General features: G+C 41.4%; 12 non-coding genes across 12 annotated transcripts; 8 read left to right on the forward strand and 4 right to left on the reverse strand.

Annotated features, from left to right (window-relative positions):
- The first annotated feature begins 3012 nt into the window (after positions 1 to 3012).
- Positions 3013 to 3086, forward strand: trnat-cgu (transfer RNA threonine (anticodon CGU)). The gene has a single exon. It is a non-coding gene; the product is annotated as a tRNA-Thr (tRNA).
- A 150-nt stretch (positions 3087 to 3236) lies between these two features.
- On the reverse strand, positions 3237 to 3318 carry trnas-gcu (transfer RNA serine (anticodon GCU)). Its single transcript has one exon. It is a non-coding gene; the product is annotated as a tRNA-Ser (tRNA).
- Positions 3319 to 4969: 1651 nt separating this feature from the next.
- On the forward strand, positions 4970 to 5041 carry trnae-cuc (transfer RNA glutamic acid (anticodon CUC)). The gene has a single exon. It is a non-coding gene; the product is annotated as a tRNA-Glu (tRNA).
- Positions 5042 to 6537: 1496 nt separating this feature from the next.
- Positions 6538 to 6611, forward strand: trnat-agu (transfer RNA threonine (anticodon AGU)). The gene has a single exon. It is a non-coding gene; the product is annotated as a tRNA-Thr (tRNA).
- Positions 6612 to 6767: 156 nt separating this feature from the next.
- Positions 6768 to 6849, reverse strand: trnas-gcu (transfer RNA serine (anticodon GCU)). The gene has a single exon. It is a non-coding gene; the product is annotated as a tRNA-Ser (tRNA).
- A 1663-nt stretch (positions 6850 to 8512) lies between these two features.
- trnae-cuc (transfer RNA glutamic acid (anticodon CUC)) lies at positions 8513 to 8584 on the forward strand. The gene has a single exon. It is a non-coding gene; the product is annotated as a tRNA-Glu (tRNA).
- A 1494-nt stretch (positions 8585 to 10078) lies between these two features.
- On the forward strand, positions 10079 to 10152 carry trnat-agu (transfer RNA threonine (anticodon AGU)). Its single transcript has one exon. It is a non-coding gene; the product is annotated as a tRNA-Thr (tRNA).
- A 158-nt stretch (positions 10153 to 10310) lies between these two features.
- On the reverse strand, positions 10311 to 10392 carry trnas-gcu (transfer RNA serine (anticodon GCU)). Its single transcript has one exon. It is a non-coding gene; the product is annotated as a tRNA-Ser (tRNA).
- A 1666-nt stretch (positions 10393 to 12058) lies between these two features.
- On the forward strand, positions 12059 to 12130 carry trnae-cuc (transfer RNA glutamic acid (anticodon CUC)). Its single transcript has one exon. It is a non-coding gene; the product is annotated as a tRNA-Glu (tRNA).
- Positions 12131 to 13625: 1495 nt separating this feature from the next.
- On the forward strand, positions 13626 to 13699 carry trnat-agu (transfer RNA threonine (anticodon AGU)). Its single transcript has one exon. It is a non-coding gene; the product is annotated as a tRNA-Thr (tRNA).
- Positions 13700 to 13856: 157 nt separating this feature from the next.
- Positions 13857 to 13938, reverse strand: trnas-gcu (transfer RNA serine (anticodon GCU)). Its single transcript has one exon. It is a non-coding gene; the product is annotated as a tRNA-Ser (tRNA).
- A 1665-nt stretch (positions 13939 to 15603) lies between these two features.
- Positions 15604 to 15675, forward strand: trnae-uuc (transfer RNA glutamic acid (anticodon UUC)). The gene has a single exon. It is a non-coding gene; the product is annotated as a tRNA-Glu (tRNA).
- Positions 15676 to 18461: the final 2786 nt, after the last annotated feature.

Here is an 18461-nt window from a genome sequence, read left to right on the forward strand (position 1 = left end):
TCCTAAAAATTGCTCTAAAATAACAATTTTTACAGCTTTTTCTTCAATAAAAAATGGATTCACAATCTTGGGTAAGTTAAGAATTATTTTTCATCACTATCTAATTTTCACATAATATATATTATGATAAATTAATGAAATAGGTATGTTGCCTCAAAGCAACATTGAACCACAATGGAACCTCACTTTCCAATTTATTTTTGTTTACATGTGGTCATATTCTAATGTAACCAGCCTACTATTACCATCATGATTATGATTATCATCATTACTACTGAAATATAATGAATATTGTTCTACCATATATTTTATTATACTAATATTGAATAATATATCAAAGTTTTTCAGCATTACATTATCATTATCAGTTGGTTCTGTAGCACTGACCTGCAAGTGGCTCTACAAAAAATAAAAAAGATCCACAGTGTGGGGAAAGTTAGACAGAATCGTCTGGCTGGATGCACCTTCATGAATGACAAGGAAATGAAGAACAAAAGAAGGGGAACCTTTGAAGAGAAAGTGGCAAAACACAATGGTGTGTACCTCAGGGCAGTCAAATGGTTTGACAACCGTCCGGTGACTCTCCTGAGCACCTATGCAGTGGCCAACTCAACTTCCACAGTGGAGAGATGGGACAAGAGGAGAAAGGAAGCTGTTCAAGTGGCACGCACCAATATAGTCAAATTGTACAACCAGAGCATGGGTGGGGTGGACCTCCTGGATGCTCATTGCAGTGTACCGAACCAAGATAAGATCCAAGAAGTGGTACCATCGCATTGGCTTCCACATGATGGATTTCACACTTGTGCAGGCTTGGCTCCTGTACCGGAGAGATTGCAGAGAGTGTGGCATCCAAAAGAAATAGCAGCTCAGTTTACTGGAGTTTAAAATTGAGGTAGCAAGCTGTCTCTGCAAGCAGAACAAAATCAACCTGAAGCGGAAGGTAAGACCATCCCACTGTGTTGAGGCAAGTCTGGATGAAAAAAGGAAGAGAGGGCATGTGGGCCCAGTCTGCCAGGACAACACAGACCACTAGCCTGTTTGGGCAGAAACCAGAGGTAGATGTAAATACCCAGGCTGCAAAGGGATCATCAAGGTGCAGTGTGTGAAGTGTGGGGTTTTCCTCTGTTTCACTGCTGAGAAGAACTGCTTTGTGGACTTTCACAAGCAGTAAGTTGGACAGAACACATTTGCGCAGGATCACTGGACAAATGTAGTTTTTGTTTATTTGTAATTTATTTTTAACTCAAAATGTTGCATTACGATTCATTGTTTTTAAATCTGAGTCAAAATTATCATTTTGTTCCAAGAAGAAAATGTAATGTCATGCATGAAATTAAAATAATTTGTTCTATAGTGGTTCAATGTTGCCTCAAGGTAACGAACCCCAAAGTACCCCCCCAAATTTTGGGGGGGGGGATTTAAGTTTTGGTAAGGCTAAATTGGACCATTTTAAGTGCTAAAAACAAATGAAACATTTTTTTCAACAATGTTTTCACGATTCCCGGTCAGGGAAGTTCGTTTATGCCTATTATTATTCCGATTAAAACCACTCTCTTGCTCTTCATTAATCAGATGTAGATATGTCTAATTCTTGGCTGTGGCCCGACTGCATTCAATTAAAAGCGCATCCTTTATATTATTATTATAGAGACTTTGCACATTGATTCACAACCCCTTTTGGCATTATCTTCTTCTCAGACTGCAGAAAAGGAGTTTACAATTGCTCGTTACAAGCGAGAGGACAGCTGTAGTCTAACGACCCCCCTCTACACAATCACACAGTTAACACAATAAGTACCGACTAAAAGGAGTCACGGGATTATCCTACGCACCCTCTCATTCAGTGCTCCAGTGCTGTGACGCGCAGCAAATCGGTAGGTGCGTTCAAGTACCTGTAACTCAAAAACGGAAAGAGCTAGGCACGCAGTCCACATACCAAACGAAAGAGGAGGCTCCACGATTTCCCGTGATATCTAACACGCCCAGGTGTCTTGTTCCTAGAATAAACTACAGCGTCCAGAATACAGTGGTGCCTTCACTTGCTAGGAGACAGCTGTGCGCATTGGGCGTCTTATCCATCTTGCATAAACAACACATTATGCCAAACGATGGCTAGAAGTAAAGGAAAAGCAAAATAAAGTGTTCCTATACACATTTTTATTCATTCATTTTCTCCACGTGTTAGTTATATGTCGTTTTATTGCTGGGGTCCGGTCGTGTCCTTATGAGGGTCAAATGGAGGAATTTGTATTTGAAAGTGTATTTTCACTTGTAAAGATGCAACGTGTTTAATTGTTAAGCAAATGTTTCTTATTTTAAATGAGCAATGCCGATGTTATTAAAACAGTTTCTAAATCGACATGTGTAATACATATATTGTCAATGAACATGTGTCTTATTTGAATGTGAGCAGTGTTTGTGGTGCACGATTGGGTGCTGATAGTGCAGTTTTCGAGACCTGCTGCCAGTATGAACCAAGAAATGAAACGTCGCATTTTGGATTCAAACTGGAGAAACTGATGTTTGTTGAAGGACTGTGTGCAATCAGAACGGGGAGAAAGCCTTGCGGTCCAGGGGTTGTCAGCAGTAGGGGATTTAACACCTGGGAGCTGAGGATGTTACAACCATTCATCTCCAGGGTGCTCAGCAGAGGTTCCATGTTGTAAAGGTTAGCACTCTGGACTCTGAATCCAGCCATCCGAGTTCAAGTCTCGGTGTGACCTCAATTTAACCATATGTTTTGCTCGTGTGAACTTCCAAATGTCATATATCTAGACAAAGAGGGTACAATCGGTCATATAAAATACAATGCAGATTCCGATATCTGAGGTCGGAAATTGTTTAATAACAAGTAATACGCATTTTCAAGTGTTTCAGATTAATTTCAGAAATGTCGCGCGCTTAATTTTACAGTCCTGCATTGCAGTAGAGAATGACAGTAAAGGCAATAATGTCCCTGATAGGTTTCATTTCACAGGTCTCTGACACATATTTCTTTGCGTGTGGCAGGGCGCCGTGGCTTAGATGGTTAAAGCGCCTGTCTCGTAAACAGGAGATCCTGGGTTCCAATCCCAGCGGTGCCTTTGGTTATACTATTTTTCAGCAAAGTTTAGGCTGTTTTTGTGTTACTGTTGGGGAGCATCTCTAACACAGACCAATACTGTCCTATAGTCGCAGGATAAACACTTTTGCCAAAAAAAAGAGAACGAGAAACAGTAATAAAAAAAAAGCTACGACCAGGATGGGATTCAAACCCACGCATGCAGAGCACAATGGATTAGCAGGCCATCGCCTTAACCACTCGGCCACCTCGTCCCCGAAAACCAGTTGCTCAAACCAAAGAGGATGAAACACTCACTATTTGTTCACAGCGCGGTTGTAGAAGCCGTCTAATCTCTCCTAAGGAGCACACTTTATTATGGCAGTTCATTATGATTCATTGTCTGTCATTGTGTTGCAGGTGTGCATTTACACTTTATTATTTTTTTTATTATTATTTTGTATTTATATACATGCGTGCTTGTTTTTTTTTTATTTAAATCACGATATGATTTTGTATTTTCACTGCACGATTTATTATTGATTGTGTATTTGGCTATTGTTTATTTTCACAAGATTTGAATCACGGCACTTGTGTGGAGTAGTGGTTAGGGCTCTGGACCCTTGACCGGAGGGTTGTGGGTTCAATCCCCAGTGGGGGACAATGCTGTTGTACCCTTGAGCAAGGTACTTTACCTAGATTGCTCCAGTAAAAACCCAACTGTATAAATGGGTAACTGTATGTAAAAAATAATGTGATATCTGTATAATGTGATATATTGTATGTCGCCCTGGATAAGGGCGTCTGCTAAGAAATAAATAATTATAATAATAATGACTGCCTCTCCACCTAATTGACAATTAATGTGTCGCTTTTGAAGCGCATTCCGCACGTGGGTCTTATTATTTTTAATTAAATAAATGGTTTTAAGAGACGAACAGAATGAGAGAGCAGAGCGAGCTCCAGGCAAAGAGACACGGGAACGCACAGCTGTGGAGACACGGACACAGAGGCGAGAAATTACCTGAGGGATCTGACCAAGGGACTTGTACAGCAGGTCGCTGCCGCTGAGAGACCCAACTCCGGAAGCAACTGAGAGGGAAGGCGTTGAGTTCGCTGTTTAAGGCGGATTGAGCATTTAGAGGGGAAGAGGCGAATATACCTCCCCCCTCGCTAAGTGAAGTGTGCAATCTTTTGCTGCTGTGTGTGTGCTTGCTGCATCGCCCTGCTTTCAACAATTTGGATTGCTTAGCCGAAGTTCTTTTATTTTGTTTTACTTTCTTAGAGAAACGTCTCCAGTGACGGCCCTCACTAACCAGAGCTGTTGTAGCCTATTCGAGTCTCAGCTAATGCCACCGTGGAACACAGAGAAGACGGCTTTGGGACTTTCTATTGTTGTAAACTTTTCTTATTGATTGCTGCTGTTAGACAATTACATTACGTTTGTTGCTGTAACCATTTCCAGCGTTACTGATATTGATATATAGCAGGTTATTTCTGTAGCCGAACCTATATTTAAGTTGTGATAGCTACTCCTGTTATGGCTATAGCTATTTGCCCATTGTTGTTGCTATTGCTGTAGCTAAATCTATATTTGAATTGTGATAATCATTGTGAATACTGCTGCTATTGATCCAACTATTCTTGTTATTGCGACCAATATTTCGTTTTTATGTTTTATATATGTGCTTGGCCATTTTAGTATATTTTAATCTGATTGTTTTAATAATTTAAATGAATCCCTTTCATGATTTATTGTCTGGCTTCCTTGTCTGCATTTCCACGGTGTTGCTACCCCGGTATTACGAACCTGTCCTAGTGACACCTGTAACAATTGCGCAGGGCCTGGGGGCTGTTCCGTTTTTGATGCGACAGCGTTGATAGCAAAGAAATTCCTGGCCAGCCGTACAAACTCCTTCAGCAACGTCCCTGGTGGTCTAGTGGTTAGGATTCGGCGCTCTCACCGCCGCGGCCCGGGTTCGATTCCCGGTCAGGGAAGTTCTTTTATGCCTATTATTATTCCGATTAAAACCACTCTCTTACTCTTCATTAATCAGATGTAGATATGTCTAATTCTTGGCTGTGCCCCGACTGCATTCAATTAAAAGCGCATCCTTTATATTATTATTATAGAGACTTTGCACATTGATTCACAACCCCTTTTGGCATTATCTTCTTCTCAGACTGCAGAAAAGGAGTTTACAATTGCTCGTTACAAGCGAGAGGACAGCTGTAGTCTAACGACCCCCCTCTACACAATCACACAGTTAACACAATAAGTACCGACTAAAAAGAGTTACGGGATTATCCTACGCACCCTCTCATTCAGTGCTCCAGTGCTGTGACGCGCAGCAAATCGGTAGGTGCGTTCAAGTACCAGTAACTCAAAAACGGAAAGAGCTAGGCACGCAGTCCACATACCAAACGAAAGAGGAGGCTCCACGATTTCCCGTGATATCTAACACGCCCAGGTGTCTTGTTCCTAGAATAAACTACAGCGTCCAGAATACAGTGGTGCCTTCACTTGCTAGGAGACAGCTGTGCGCATTGGGCGTCTTATCCATCTTGCATAAACAACACATTATGCCAAACGATGGCTAGAGGTAAAGGAAAAGCAAAATAAAGTGTTCCTATACACATTTTTATTCATTCATTTACTCCACGTGTTAGTTATATGTCGTTTTATTGCTGGGGTCCGGTCGTGTCCTTATGAGGGTCAAATGGAGGAATTTGTATTTGAAAGTGTATTTTCACTTGTAAAGATGCAACGTGTTTAATTGTTAAGCAAATGTTTCTTATTTTAAATGAGCAATGCCGATGTTATTAAAACAGTTTCTAAATCTACATGTGTAATACATATATTGTCAATGAACATGTGTCTTATTTGAAAGTGAGCAGTGTTTGTGGTGCACGATTGGGTGCTGATAGTGCAGTTTTCGTGACCTGCTGCCAGTATGAACCAAGAAATGAAACGTCGCATTTTGGATTCAAACTGGAGAAACTGATGTTTGTTGAAGGACTGTGTGCAATCAGAACGGGGAGAAAGCCTTGCGGTCCAGGGGTTGTCAGTAATAGGGGATTTAACACCTGGGAGCTGAGGATGTTACAGCCATTAATCTCCAGGGTGCTCAGCAGAGGTTCCATGTTATAAAGGTTAGCACTCTGGACTCTGAATCCAGCCATCCGAGTTCAAGTCTCGGTGTGACCTCAATTTAACCATATGTTTTGATCATGTGAACTACCAAATGTCATATATCTAGACAAAGAGGGTACAATCGGTCATATAAAATACAATGCAGATTCCGATATCTGAGGTCGGACATTCTTTAATAACAAGTAATAAGCATTTTCAAGTGTTTCAGATTAATTTCAGAAATGTCGCACGCTTAATTTTACAGTCCTGCATTGCAGTAGAGAATAACAGTAAAGGCAATAATGTCCCTGATAGGTTTCATTTCACAGGTCTCTGACACATATTTGTTGGCGTGTGGCAGGGCGCCGTGGCTTAGATGGTTAAAGCGCCTGTCTAGTAAACAGGAGATCCTGGGTTCAAATCTCAGCGGTGCCTTTGGTTATACTATTTTTCAGCAAAGTTTAGGCTGTTTTTGTGTTACTGTTGGGGAACATCTCTAACACAGACCAATACTGTCCTATAGTCGCAGGATAAACACTTTTGCCAAAAAAAAGAGAACGAGAAACAGTAATAATAATAATAAAAAAGCTACGACGAGGATGGGATTCGAACCCACGCGTGCAGAGCACAATGGATTAGCAGTCCATCGCCTTAACCACTCGGCCACCTCGTCCCCGAAAACCAGTTGCTCAAACCAAAGAGGATGAAACACTCACTATTTGTTCACAGCGCGGGTGTAGAAGCCGTCTAATCTCTCCTAAGGAGCACACTTTATTATGGCAGTTCATTATGATTCATTGTCTGTCATTGTGTTGCAGGTGTGCATTTACACTTTATTTATTTTTTTATTATTTTGTGTTTATATACATGCGTGCTTGTTTTTTTTAATTTAAATCACGATATGATTTTGTATTTTCACTGCACGATTTATTATTGATTGTGTGTTTGGCTATTGTTTATTTTCACTAATTTTGAATCACGGAACTTGTGTGGAGTAGTGGTTAGAGCTCTGGACCCTTGACCGGAGGGTTGTGGGTTCAATCCCCAATGGGGGACAATGCTGTTGTACCCTTGAGCAAGGTACTTTACCTAGATTGCTCCAGTAAAAACCCAACTGTATAAATGGGTAACTGTATGTAAAAATAATGTGATATCTGTATAATGTATAATGTGATATCTTGTAACAATTGTAAATCGCCCTGGATAAGGGCGTCTGTTAAGAAATAAATAATAGTAACTTGCCTAGACTGCCTCTCCACTTAATTGACAATTAATATGTTGCTTTTAAAGCGCATTCCTCACGTGGGTCTTATTATTTTTAATTAAATAAATGGTTTTAAGAGACGGACAGATTGAGAGAGCAGCGCGAGCTCCAGGCAAAGAGACACGGGAACGCACAGCTGTGGAGACACGGACACAGAGGCGAGAAATTACCTGAGGGATCTGAGCAAGGGACTTGTACAGCAGGTCGCTGCCGCTGAGAGACCCAACTCCGGAAGCAACTGAGAGGGAAGGCGTTGAGTTCGCTGTTTAAGGCGGATTGAGCATTTAGAGGGGAAGAGGCGAATATACCTCCCCCCTCGCTAAGTGAAGTGTGCAATCTTTAGCTGCTGTGTGTGTGCTTGCTGCATCGCCCTGCTTTCAACAATTTGGATTGCTTAGCCGAAGTTCTTTTATTTTGTTTTACTTTCTTAGAGAAACGTCTCCAGTGACGGCCCTCACTAACCAGAGCTGTTGTAGCCTATTCGAGTCTCAGCTAATGCCACCGTGGAACACAGAGAAGACGGCTTTGGGACTTTCTATTGTTGTAAACTTTTCTTATTGATTGCTGCTGTTAGACAATTACATTACGTTTGTTGCTGTAACCATTTCCAACGTTACTGATATTGATATATAGCAGGTTATTTCTGTAGCCGAACCTATATTTAAGTTGTGATAGCTACTCCTGTTATGGCTATAGCTATTTGCCCATTGTTGTTGCTATTGCTGTAGCTAAATCTATATTTGAATTGTGATAATCATTGTGAATACTGCTGCTATTGATCCAACTATTCTTGTTATTGCGACCAATATTTCGTTTTTATGTTTTATATATGTGCTTGGCCATTTTAGTATATTTTAATCTGATTGTTTTAATAATTTAAATGAATCCCTTTCATGATTTATTGTCTGGCTTCCTTGTCCGCATTTCCACGGTGTTGCTAGCCCGGTATTACGAACCTGTCCTAGTGACACCTGTAACAATTGCGCAGGGCCTGGGGGCTGTTCCGTTTTTGATGCGACAGCGTTGATAGCAAAGAAATTCCTGGCCAGCCGTACAAACTCCTTCAGCAACGTCCCTGGTGGTCTAGTGGTTAGGATTCGGCGCTCTCACCGCCGCGGCCCGGGTTCGATTCCCGGTCAGGGAAGTTCTTTTATGCCTATTATTATTCCGATTAAAACCACTCTCTTACTCTTTATTAATCAGATGTAGATATGTCTAATTCTTGGCTGTGGCCCGACTGCATTCAATTAAAAGCGCATCCTTTATATTATTATTATAGAGACTTTGCACATTGATTCACAACCCCTTTTGGCATTATCTTCTTCTCAGACTGCAGAAAAGGAGTTTACAATTGCTCGTTACAAGCGAGAGGACAGCTGTAGTCTAACGACCCCCCTCTACACAATCACACAGTTAACACAATAAGTACCGACTAAAAAGAGTCACGGGATTATCCTACGCACCCTCTCATTCAGTGCTCCAGTGCTGTGACGCGCAGCAAATCGGTAGGTGCGTTCAAGTACCTGTAACTCAAAAACGGAAAGAGCTAGGCACGCAGTCCACATACCAAACGAAAGAGGAGGCTCCACGATTTCCCGTGATATCTAACACGCCCAGGTGTCTTGTTCCTAGAATAAACTACAGCGTCCAGAATACAGTGGTGCCTTCACTTGCTAGGAGACAGCTGTGCGCATTGGGCGTCTTATCCATCTTGCATAAACAACACATTATGCCAAACGACGGCTAGAGGTAAAGGAAAAGCAAAATAAAGTGTTCCTATACACATTTTTATTCATTCATTTACTCCACGTGTTAGTTATATGTCGTTTTATTGCTGGGGTCCGGTCGTGTCCTTATGAGGGTCAAATGGAGGAATTTGTATTTGAAAGTGTATTTTCACTTGTAAAGATGCAACGTGTTTAATTGTTAAGCAAATGTTTCTTATTTTAAATGAGCAATGCCGATGTTATTAAAACAGTTTCTAAATCTACATGTGTAATACATATTGTCAATGAACATGTGTCTTATTTGAATGTGAGCAGTGTTTGTGGTGCACGATTGGGTGCTGATAGTGCAGTTTTCGAGACCTGCTGCCAGTATGAACCAAGAAATGAAACGTCGCATTTTGGATTCAAACTGGAGAAACTGATGTTTGTGGAAGGACTGTGTGCAATCAGAACGGGGAGAAAGCCTTGCGGTCCAGGGGTTGTCAGCAGTAGGGGATCTAACACCTGGGAGCTGAGGATGTTACAGCCATTCATCTCCAGGGTGCTCAGCAGAGGTTCCATATTGTAAAGGTTAGCACTCTGGACTCTGAATCCAGCCATCCGAGTTCAAGTCTCGGTGTGACCTCAATTTAACCATATGTTTTGATCATGTGAACTACCAAATGTCATATATCTAGACAAAGAGGGTACAATCGGTCATATAAAATACAATGCAGATTCCGATATCTGAGGTCGGAAATTCTTTAATAACAAGTAATACGCATTTTCAAGTGTTTCAGATTAATTTCAGAAATGTCGCGCGCTTAATTTTACAGTCCTGCATTGCAGTAGAGAATGACAGTAAAGGCAATAATGTCCCTGATAGGTTTCATTTCACAGGTCTCTGACACATATTTCTTTGCGTGTGGCAGGGCGCCGTGGCTTAGATGGTTAAAGCGCCTGTCTAGTAAACAGGAGATCCTGGGTTCAAATCCCAGCGGTGCCTTTGGTTATACTATTTTTCAGCAAAGTTTAGGCTGTTTTTGTGTTACTGTTGGGGAACATCTCTAACACAGACCAATACTGTCCTATAGTCGCAGGATAAACACTTTTGCCAAAAAAAAAGAGAACGAGAAACAGTAATAATAATAAAAAAAATAGCTACGACGAGGATGGGATTCGAACCCACGCGTGCAGAGCACAATGGATTAGCAGTCCATCGCCTTAACCACTCGGCCACCTCGTCCCCAAAAACCAGTTGCTCAAACCAAAGAGGATGAAACACTCACTATTTGTTCACAGCGCGGGTGTAGAAGCCGTCATCTCTCCTAAGGAGCACACTTTATTATGGCAGTTCATTATGATTCATTGTCTGTCATTGTGTTGCAGGTGTGCATTTACACTTTATTATTTTTATTATTATTATTTTGTGTTTATATACATGCGTGCTTGTTTTTTTTTTAATTTAAATCACGATATGATTTTGTATTTTCACTGCACGATTTATTATTGATTGTGTGTTTGGCTATTGTTTATTTTCACTAATTTTGAATCACGGAACTTGTGTGGAGTAGTGGTTAGAGCTCTGGACCCTTGACCGGAGGGTTGTGGGTTCAATCCCCAATGGGGGACAATGCTGTTGTACCCTTGAGCAAGGTACTTTACCTAGAATGCTCCAGTAAAAACCCAACTGTATAAATGGGTAACTGTATGTAAAACTAATGTGATATCTGTATAATGTATAATGTGATATCTAGTAACAATTGTAAATCGCCCTGGATAAGGGCGTCTGTTAAGAAATAAATAATAGTAACTTGCCTAGACTGCCTCTCCACTTAATTGACAATTAATATTTTGCTTTTAAAGCGCATTCCTCACGTGGGTCTTATTATTTTTAATTAAATAAATGGTTTTAAGAGACGGACAGATTGAGAGAGCAGCGCGAGCTCCAGGCAAAGAGACACGGGAACGCACAGCTGTGGAGACACGGACACAGAGGCGAGAAATTACCTGAGGGATCTGAGCAAGGGACTTGTACAGCAGGTCGCTGCCGCTGAGAGACCCAACTCCGGAAGCAACTGAGAGGGAAGGCGTTGAGTTCGCTGTTTAAGGCGGATTGAGCATTTAGAGGGGAAGAGGCGAATATACCTCCCCCCTCGCTAAGTGAAGTGTGCAATCTTTAGCTGCTGTGTGTGTGCTTGCTGCATCGCCCTGCTTTCAACAATTTGGATTGCTTAGCCGAAGTTCTTTTATTTTGTTTTACTTTCTTAGAGAAACGTCTCCAGTGACGGCCCTCACTAACCAGAGCTGTTGTAGCCTATTCGAGTCTCAGCTAATGCCACCGTGGAACACAGAGAAGACGGCTTTGGGACTTTCTATTGTTGTAAACTTTTCTTATTGATTGCTGCTGTTAGACAATTACATTACGTTTGTTGCTGTAACCATTTCCAACGTTACTGATATTGATATATAGCAGGTTATTTCTGTAGCCGAACCTATATTTAAGTTGTGATAGCTACTCCTGTTATGGCTATAGCTATTTGCCCATTGTTGTTGCTATTGCTGTAGCTAAATCTATATTTGAATTGTGATAATCATTGTGAATACTGCTGCTATTGATCCAACTATTCTTGTTATTGCGACCAATATTTCGTTTTTATGTTTTATGTATGTGCTTGGCCATTTTTGTATATTTTAATCTGATTGTTTTAATAATTTAAATGAATCCCTTTCATGATTTATTGTCTGGCTTCCTTGTCCGCTTTTCCACGGTGTTGCTACCCCGATATTACGAACCTGTCCTAGTGACACCTGTAACAATTGCGCAGGGCCTGGGGGCTGTTCCGTTTTTGATGCGACAGCGTTGATAGCAAAGAAATTCCTGGCCAGCCGTACAAACTCCTTCAGCAACGTCCCTGGTGGTCTAGTGGTTAGGATTCGGCGCTCTCACCGCCGCGGCCCGGGTTCGATTCCCGGTCAGGGAAGTTCTTTTATGCCTATTATTATTCCGATTAAAACCACTCTCTTACTCTTTATTAATCAGATGTAGATATGTCTAATTCTTGGCTGTGGCCCGACTGCATTCAATTAAAAGCGCATCCTTTATATTATTATTATAGAGACTTTGCACATTGATTCACAACCCCTTTTGGCATTATCTTCTTCTCAGACTGAAGAAAAGGAGTTTACAATTGCTCGTTACAAGCGAGAGGACAGCTGTAGTCTAACGACCCCCCTCTACACAATCACACAGTTAACACAATAAGTACCGACTAAAAAGAGTCACGGGATTATCCTACGCACCCTCTCGTTCAGTGCTCCAATGCTGTGACGCGCAGCAAATCGGTAGGTGCGTTCAAGTACCTGTAACTCAAAAACGGAAAGAGCTAGGCACGCAGTCCACATACCAAACGAAAGAGGAGGCTCCACGATTTCCCGTGATATCTAACACGCCCAGGTGTCTTGTTCCTAGAATAAACTACAGCGTCCAGAATACAGTGGTGCCTTCACTTGCTAGGAGACAGCTGTGCGCATTGGGCGTCTTATCCATCTTGCATAAACAACACATTATGCCAAACGATGGCTAGAGGTAAAGGAAAAGCAAAATAAAGTGTTCCTATACACATTTTTATTCATTCATTTACTCCACGTGTTAGTTATATGTCGTTTTATTGCTGGGGTCCGGTCGTGTCCTTATGAGGGTCAAATGGAGGAATTTGTATTTGAAAGTGTATTTTCACTTTAAAGATGCAACGTGTTTAATTGTTAAGCAAATGTTTCTTATTTTAAATGAGCAATGCCGATGTTATTAAAACAGTTTCTAAATCTACATGTGTAATACATATATTGTCAATGAACATGTGTCTTATTTGAATGTGAGCAGTGTTTGTGGTGCACGATTGGGTGCTGATAGTCCAGTTTTCGAGACCTGCTGCCAGTATGAACCAAGAAATGAAACGTCGCATTTTGGATTCAAACTGGAGAAACTGATGTTTGTTGAAGGACTGTGTGCAATCAGAACGGGGAGAAAGCCTTGCGGTCCAGGGGTTGTCAGCAGTAGGGGATTTAACACCTGGGAGCTGAGGATGTTACAGCCATTCATCTCCAGGGTGCTCAGCAGAGGTTCCATGTTGTAAAGGTTAGCACTCTGGACTCTGAATCCAGCCATCCGAGTTCAAGTCTCGGTGTGACCTCAATTTAACCATATGTTTTGATCATGTGAACTACCAAATGTCATATATCTAGACAAAGAGGGTGCAATCAGTCATATAAAATACAATGCAGATTCCGATATCTGAGGTCGGAAATTCTTTAATAACAAGTAATACGCATTTTCAAGTGTTTCAGATTAATTTCAGAAATGTCGCACGCTTAATTTTACAGTCCTGCATTGCAGTAGAGGATGACAGTAAAGGCAATAATGTCCCTGATAGGTTTCATTTCACAGGTCTCTGACACATATTTCTGTGCGTGTGGCAGGGCGCCGTGGCTTAGATGGTTAAAGCGCCTGTCTAGTAAACAGGAGATCCTGGGTTCAAATCCCAGCGGTGCCTTTGGTTATACTATTTTTCAGCAAAGTTTAGGCTGTTTTTGTGTTACTGTTGGGGAACATCTCTAACACAGACCAATACTGTCCTATAGTCGCAGGATAAACACTTTTGCCAAAAAAAAGAGAACGAGAAACAGTAATAATAATAATAAAAAACGCTACGACGAGGATGGGATTCGAACCCACGCGTGCAGAGCACAATGGATTAGCAGTCCATCGCCTTAACCACTCGGCCACCTCGTCCCCAAAAAAAAGTTGCTCAAACCAAAGAGGATGAAACACTCACTATTTGTTCACAGCGCGGGTGTAGAAGCCGTCTAATCTCTCCTAAGGAGCACACTTTATTATGGCAGTTCATTATGATTCATTGTCTGTCATTGTGTTGCAGGTGTGCATTTACACTTTATTATTTTTTTTATTATTATTTTGTGTTTATATACATGCGTGCTTGTTTTTTTTATTTAAATCACGATATGATTTTGTATTTTCACTGCACGATTTATTATTGATTGTGTGTTTGGCTATTGTTTATTTTCACTAATTTTGAATCACGGCACTTGTGTGGAGTAGTGGTGATAGCTCTGGACCCTTGACCGGAGGGTTGTGGGTTCAATCCCCAGTGGGGGACAATGCTGTTGTACCCTTGAGCAAGGTACTTTACCTAGATTGCTCCAGTAAAAACCCAACTGTATCAATGGGTAACTGTATGTAAAAATAATGTGATATCTGTATAATGTATAATGTGATATCTTGTAACAATTGTAAGTCGCCCTGGATAAGGGTGTCTGCTAAGAAATAAATAATAATAACTTGCCTAGACTGCCTCTCCACCTAATTGACAATTAATATGTTGCTTTTAAAGCGCATTCCTCACGTGGGTCTTATTATTTTTAATTAAATAAATGGTTTTAAGAGACGGACAGATTGAGAGAGCAGAGCGAGCTCCAGGCAAAGAGACACGGGAACGCACAGCTGTGGAGACACGGACACAGAGGCGAGAAATTACCTGAGGGATCTGAGCAAGGGACTTGTACAGCAGGTCGCTGCCGCTGAGAGACCCAACTCCGGAAGCAACTGAGAGGGAAGGCGTTGAGTTCGCTGTTTAAGGCGGATTGAGCATTTAGAGGGGAAGAGGCGAATATACCTCCCCCCTCGCTAAGTGAAGTGTGCAATCTTTTGCTGCTGTGTGTGTGCTTGCTGCATCGCCCTGCTTTCAACAATTTGGATTGCTTAGCCGAAGTTCTTTTATTTTGTTTTACTTTCTTAGAGAAACGTCTCCAGTGACGGCCCTCACTAACCAGAGCTGTTGTAGCCTATTCGAGTCTCAGCTAATGCCACCGTGGAACACAGAGAAGACGGCTTTGGGACTTTCTATTGTTGTAAACTTTTCTTATTGATTGCTGCTGTTAGACAATTACATTACGTTTGTTGCTGTAACCATTTCCAACGTTACTGATATTGATATATAGCAGGTTATTTCTGTAGCCGAACCTATATTTAAGTTGTGATAGCTACTCCTGTTATGGCTATAGATATTTGCCCATGGTTGTTGCTATTGCTGTAGCTAAATCTATATTTGGATTGTGATAATCATTGTGAATACTGCTGCTATTGATCCAACTATTCTTGTTATTGCGACCAATATTTCGTTTTTATGTTTTATATATGTGCTTGGCCATTTTAGTATATTTTAATCTGATTGTTTTAATAATTTAAATGAATCCCTTTCATGATTTATTGTCTGGCTTCCTTGTCCGCATTTCCACGGTGTTGCTACCCCGGTATTACGAACCTGTCCTAGTGACACCTGTAACAATTGCGCAGGGCCTGGGGGCTGTTCCGTTTTTGATGCGACAGCGTTGATAGCAAAGAAATTCCTGGCCAGCCGTACAAACTCCTTCAGCAACGTCCCTGGTGGTCTAGTGGTTAGGATTCGGCGCTTTCACCGCTGCGGCCCGAGTTCGATTCCCGGTCAGGGAAGTTCTTTTATGCCTATTATTATTCCGATTAAAACCACTCTCTTACTCTTCATTAATCAGATGTAGATATGTCTAATTCTTGGCTGTGGCCCGACTGCATTCAATTAAAAGCGCATCCTTTATATTATTATTATAGAGACTTTGCACATTGATTCACAACCCCTTTTGGCATTATCTTCTTCTCAGACTGCAGAAAAGGAGTTTACAATTGCTCGTTACAAGCGAGAGGACAGCTGTAGTCTAACGACCCCCCTCTACACAATCACACAGTTAACACAATAAGTACCGACTAAAAAGAGTCACGGGATTATCCTACGCACCCTCTCATTCAGTGCTCCAGTGCTGTGACGCGCAGCAAATCGGTAGGTGCGTTCAAGTACCTGTAACTCAAAAACGGAAAGAGCTAGGCACGCAGTCCACATACCAAACGAAAGAGGAGGCTCCACGATTTCCCGTGATATCTAACACGCCCAGGTGTCTTGTTCCTAGAATAAACTAAAGCGTCCAGAATACAGTGGTGCCTTCACTTGCTAGGAGACAGCTGTGCGCATTGGGCGTCTTATCCATCTTGCATAAACAACACATTATGCCAAACGATGGCTAGAGGTAAAGGAAAAGCAAAATAAAGTGTTCCTATACACATTTTTATTCATTCATTTTCTCCACGTGTTAGTTATATGTCGTTTTATTGCTGGGGTCCGGTCGTGTCCTTATGAGGGTCAAATGGAGGAATTTGTATTTGAAAGTGTATTTTCACTTGTAAAGATGCAACGTGTTTAATTGTTAAGCAAATGTTTCTTATTTTAAATGAGCAATGCCGATGTTATTGAAACAGTTTCTAAATCTACATGTGTAATACATATATTGTCAATGAACATGTGTCTTATTTGAATGTGAGCAGTGTTTGTGGTGCACGATTGGGTGCTGATAGTGCAGTTTTCGAGACCTGCTGCCAGTATGAACCAAGAAATGAAACGTCGCATTTTGGATTCAAACTGGAGAAACTGATGTTTGTTGAAGGACTGTGTGCAATCAGAACGGGGAGAAAGCCTTGCGGTCCAGGGGTTGTCAGCAGTAGGGGATTTAACACCTGGGAGCTGAGGATTGTAATGTTGTTATAATACTGTGGCACTGTTTGAGTCCAGTCCATGTTTTGAGTGAAGTAACGTAGCTGATTGTTACGTCACTCCAGTCCGGGTTTTGGGATATAGCGGGAAGTTGCAGTTGCAAGCTGGAAGCAAAAAGTTGTTTGTTTTAGGTTTAACAATTAAATGAATACAGGTTATGAATACTCATCATACTGCCTTTGGATTGTTCTTCTCAACACACAAGAACTCTATATTTGGCAACGAGGATATCTGAACAACGCAACACGTGAGTTATAAATAAATAAATAAATAAATATATACGACCACGAAATGGCGGCTGCAGCTGGACTTCCTCCGTTTCCTTCATTTGACATACACAGTGACCCTAGCTCACTCGGGCTCCACTGGACTAAGTGGATTCAAAGATTTCAGAACTTCATTATTGCGTTAAACATTAAAGACAACAAACAAAAGAAAGCTATGCTTTTACATTACACTGGACCTGATGTGTTTGATGTTTTTGAGACGTTGCCAGAAACCGGGGGAGTGGATGCTTATGATACTGCAGTAACGAAACTGACTGAGTACTTTTCGCCGAAAAAAAACACTGAATATGAAACATACGTTTTTCGTCAGGCGAAACAGATGGCAGATGAAACCCTTGATGCATATCATACGAGACTCAGACACCTGGCAGCAACATGCGAGTTTGCAAGTATAGAAAGGGAAATCAAATCTCAAATTATTTTAAGCTGCACATCCACGCATTTAAGAAGGAGAGCGCTACGAAATGCTGACATGACACTGAAAGAACTGCTGGACACAGGAAGGGCTATGGAATTCTCAGAACTTCATGCAAAAAGTATAGAAGAAACAAAACAGCAATTTCAAAACGCAATGCCTGTGAATTCCATTCAACACAACAAACGTCAATTCACCAGAGAAGCATACACCAACAGGGCACCTGACAATAATAAATGCAACAACTGTGGAGGCAGCTACCCTCACAGAGGAGGACAGGCCTTTTGCCCTGCTAAAGGCAAAACATGCAGAGCATGTGGAAAACTGAATCATTTTGAAAAATGCTGCCGTTCAAAACTACACTTGCCCACCACAAAGAACCCTGGAAAGCAACATATAAAGTCCAAAGTGCATGAAGTGCATGTAAGTGATGACTCTTCCAGCAAAACTGACAGAAGATCAAGTTCAGATGATGAATGCCTTTACACTGTGTATACCATTAACCCAAAACAACCTCTTACCAAGATTATTGTTGAGAACACTGCTATTGATGTCATTGTGGACTCCGGTGCCAGCGTGAACATAATGGATGAAACTGCCTACACCAAACTACAAGACAAGGTACAACTCCAGCGCGCAAACATTAAAATTTGCACATATGGATCTCGCACAGCCCTACCACTGTTGGGAAAATTCTGCACTACAGTTAGCAACAGCACAAAAATTGTCCCTACTGTTTTCTACATTGTCAAAGGGCACTATGGCTCGTTGTTGAGCTGCCAGACAGCCACTGAACTTGGACTTTTAAAAATAATTAATTCAGTGTCACATACAACTCCAAAGGTCCACCCACCATTCTTAGAGTCACTCTTGACACAACATGCAAATATCTTTGAAGGAATTGGAAAGTTAAAAGATTTCCAAGTCAAGCTGCATGTCAACCCTGACATTCCACCAG

This window comes from Acipenser ruthenus, chromosome 21 (assembly GCF_902713425.1).
Source record: "Acipenser ruthenus chromosome 21, fAciRut3.2 maternal haplotype, whole genome shotgun sequence".
Classification (NCBI taxonomy): Eukaryota; Metazoa; Chordata; class Actinopteri; order Acipenseriformes; family Acipenseridae; genus Acipenser; species Acipenser ruthenus.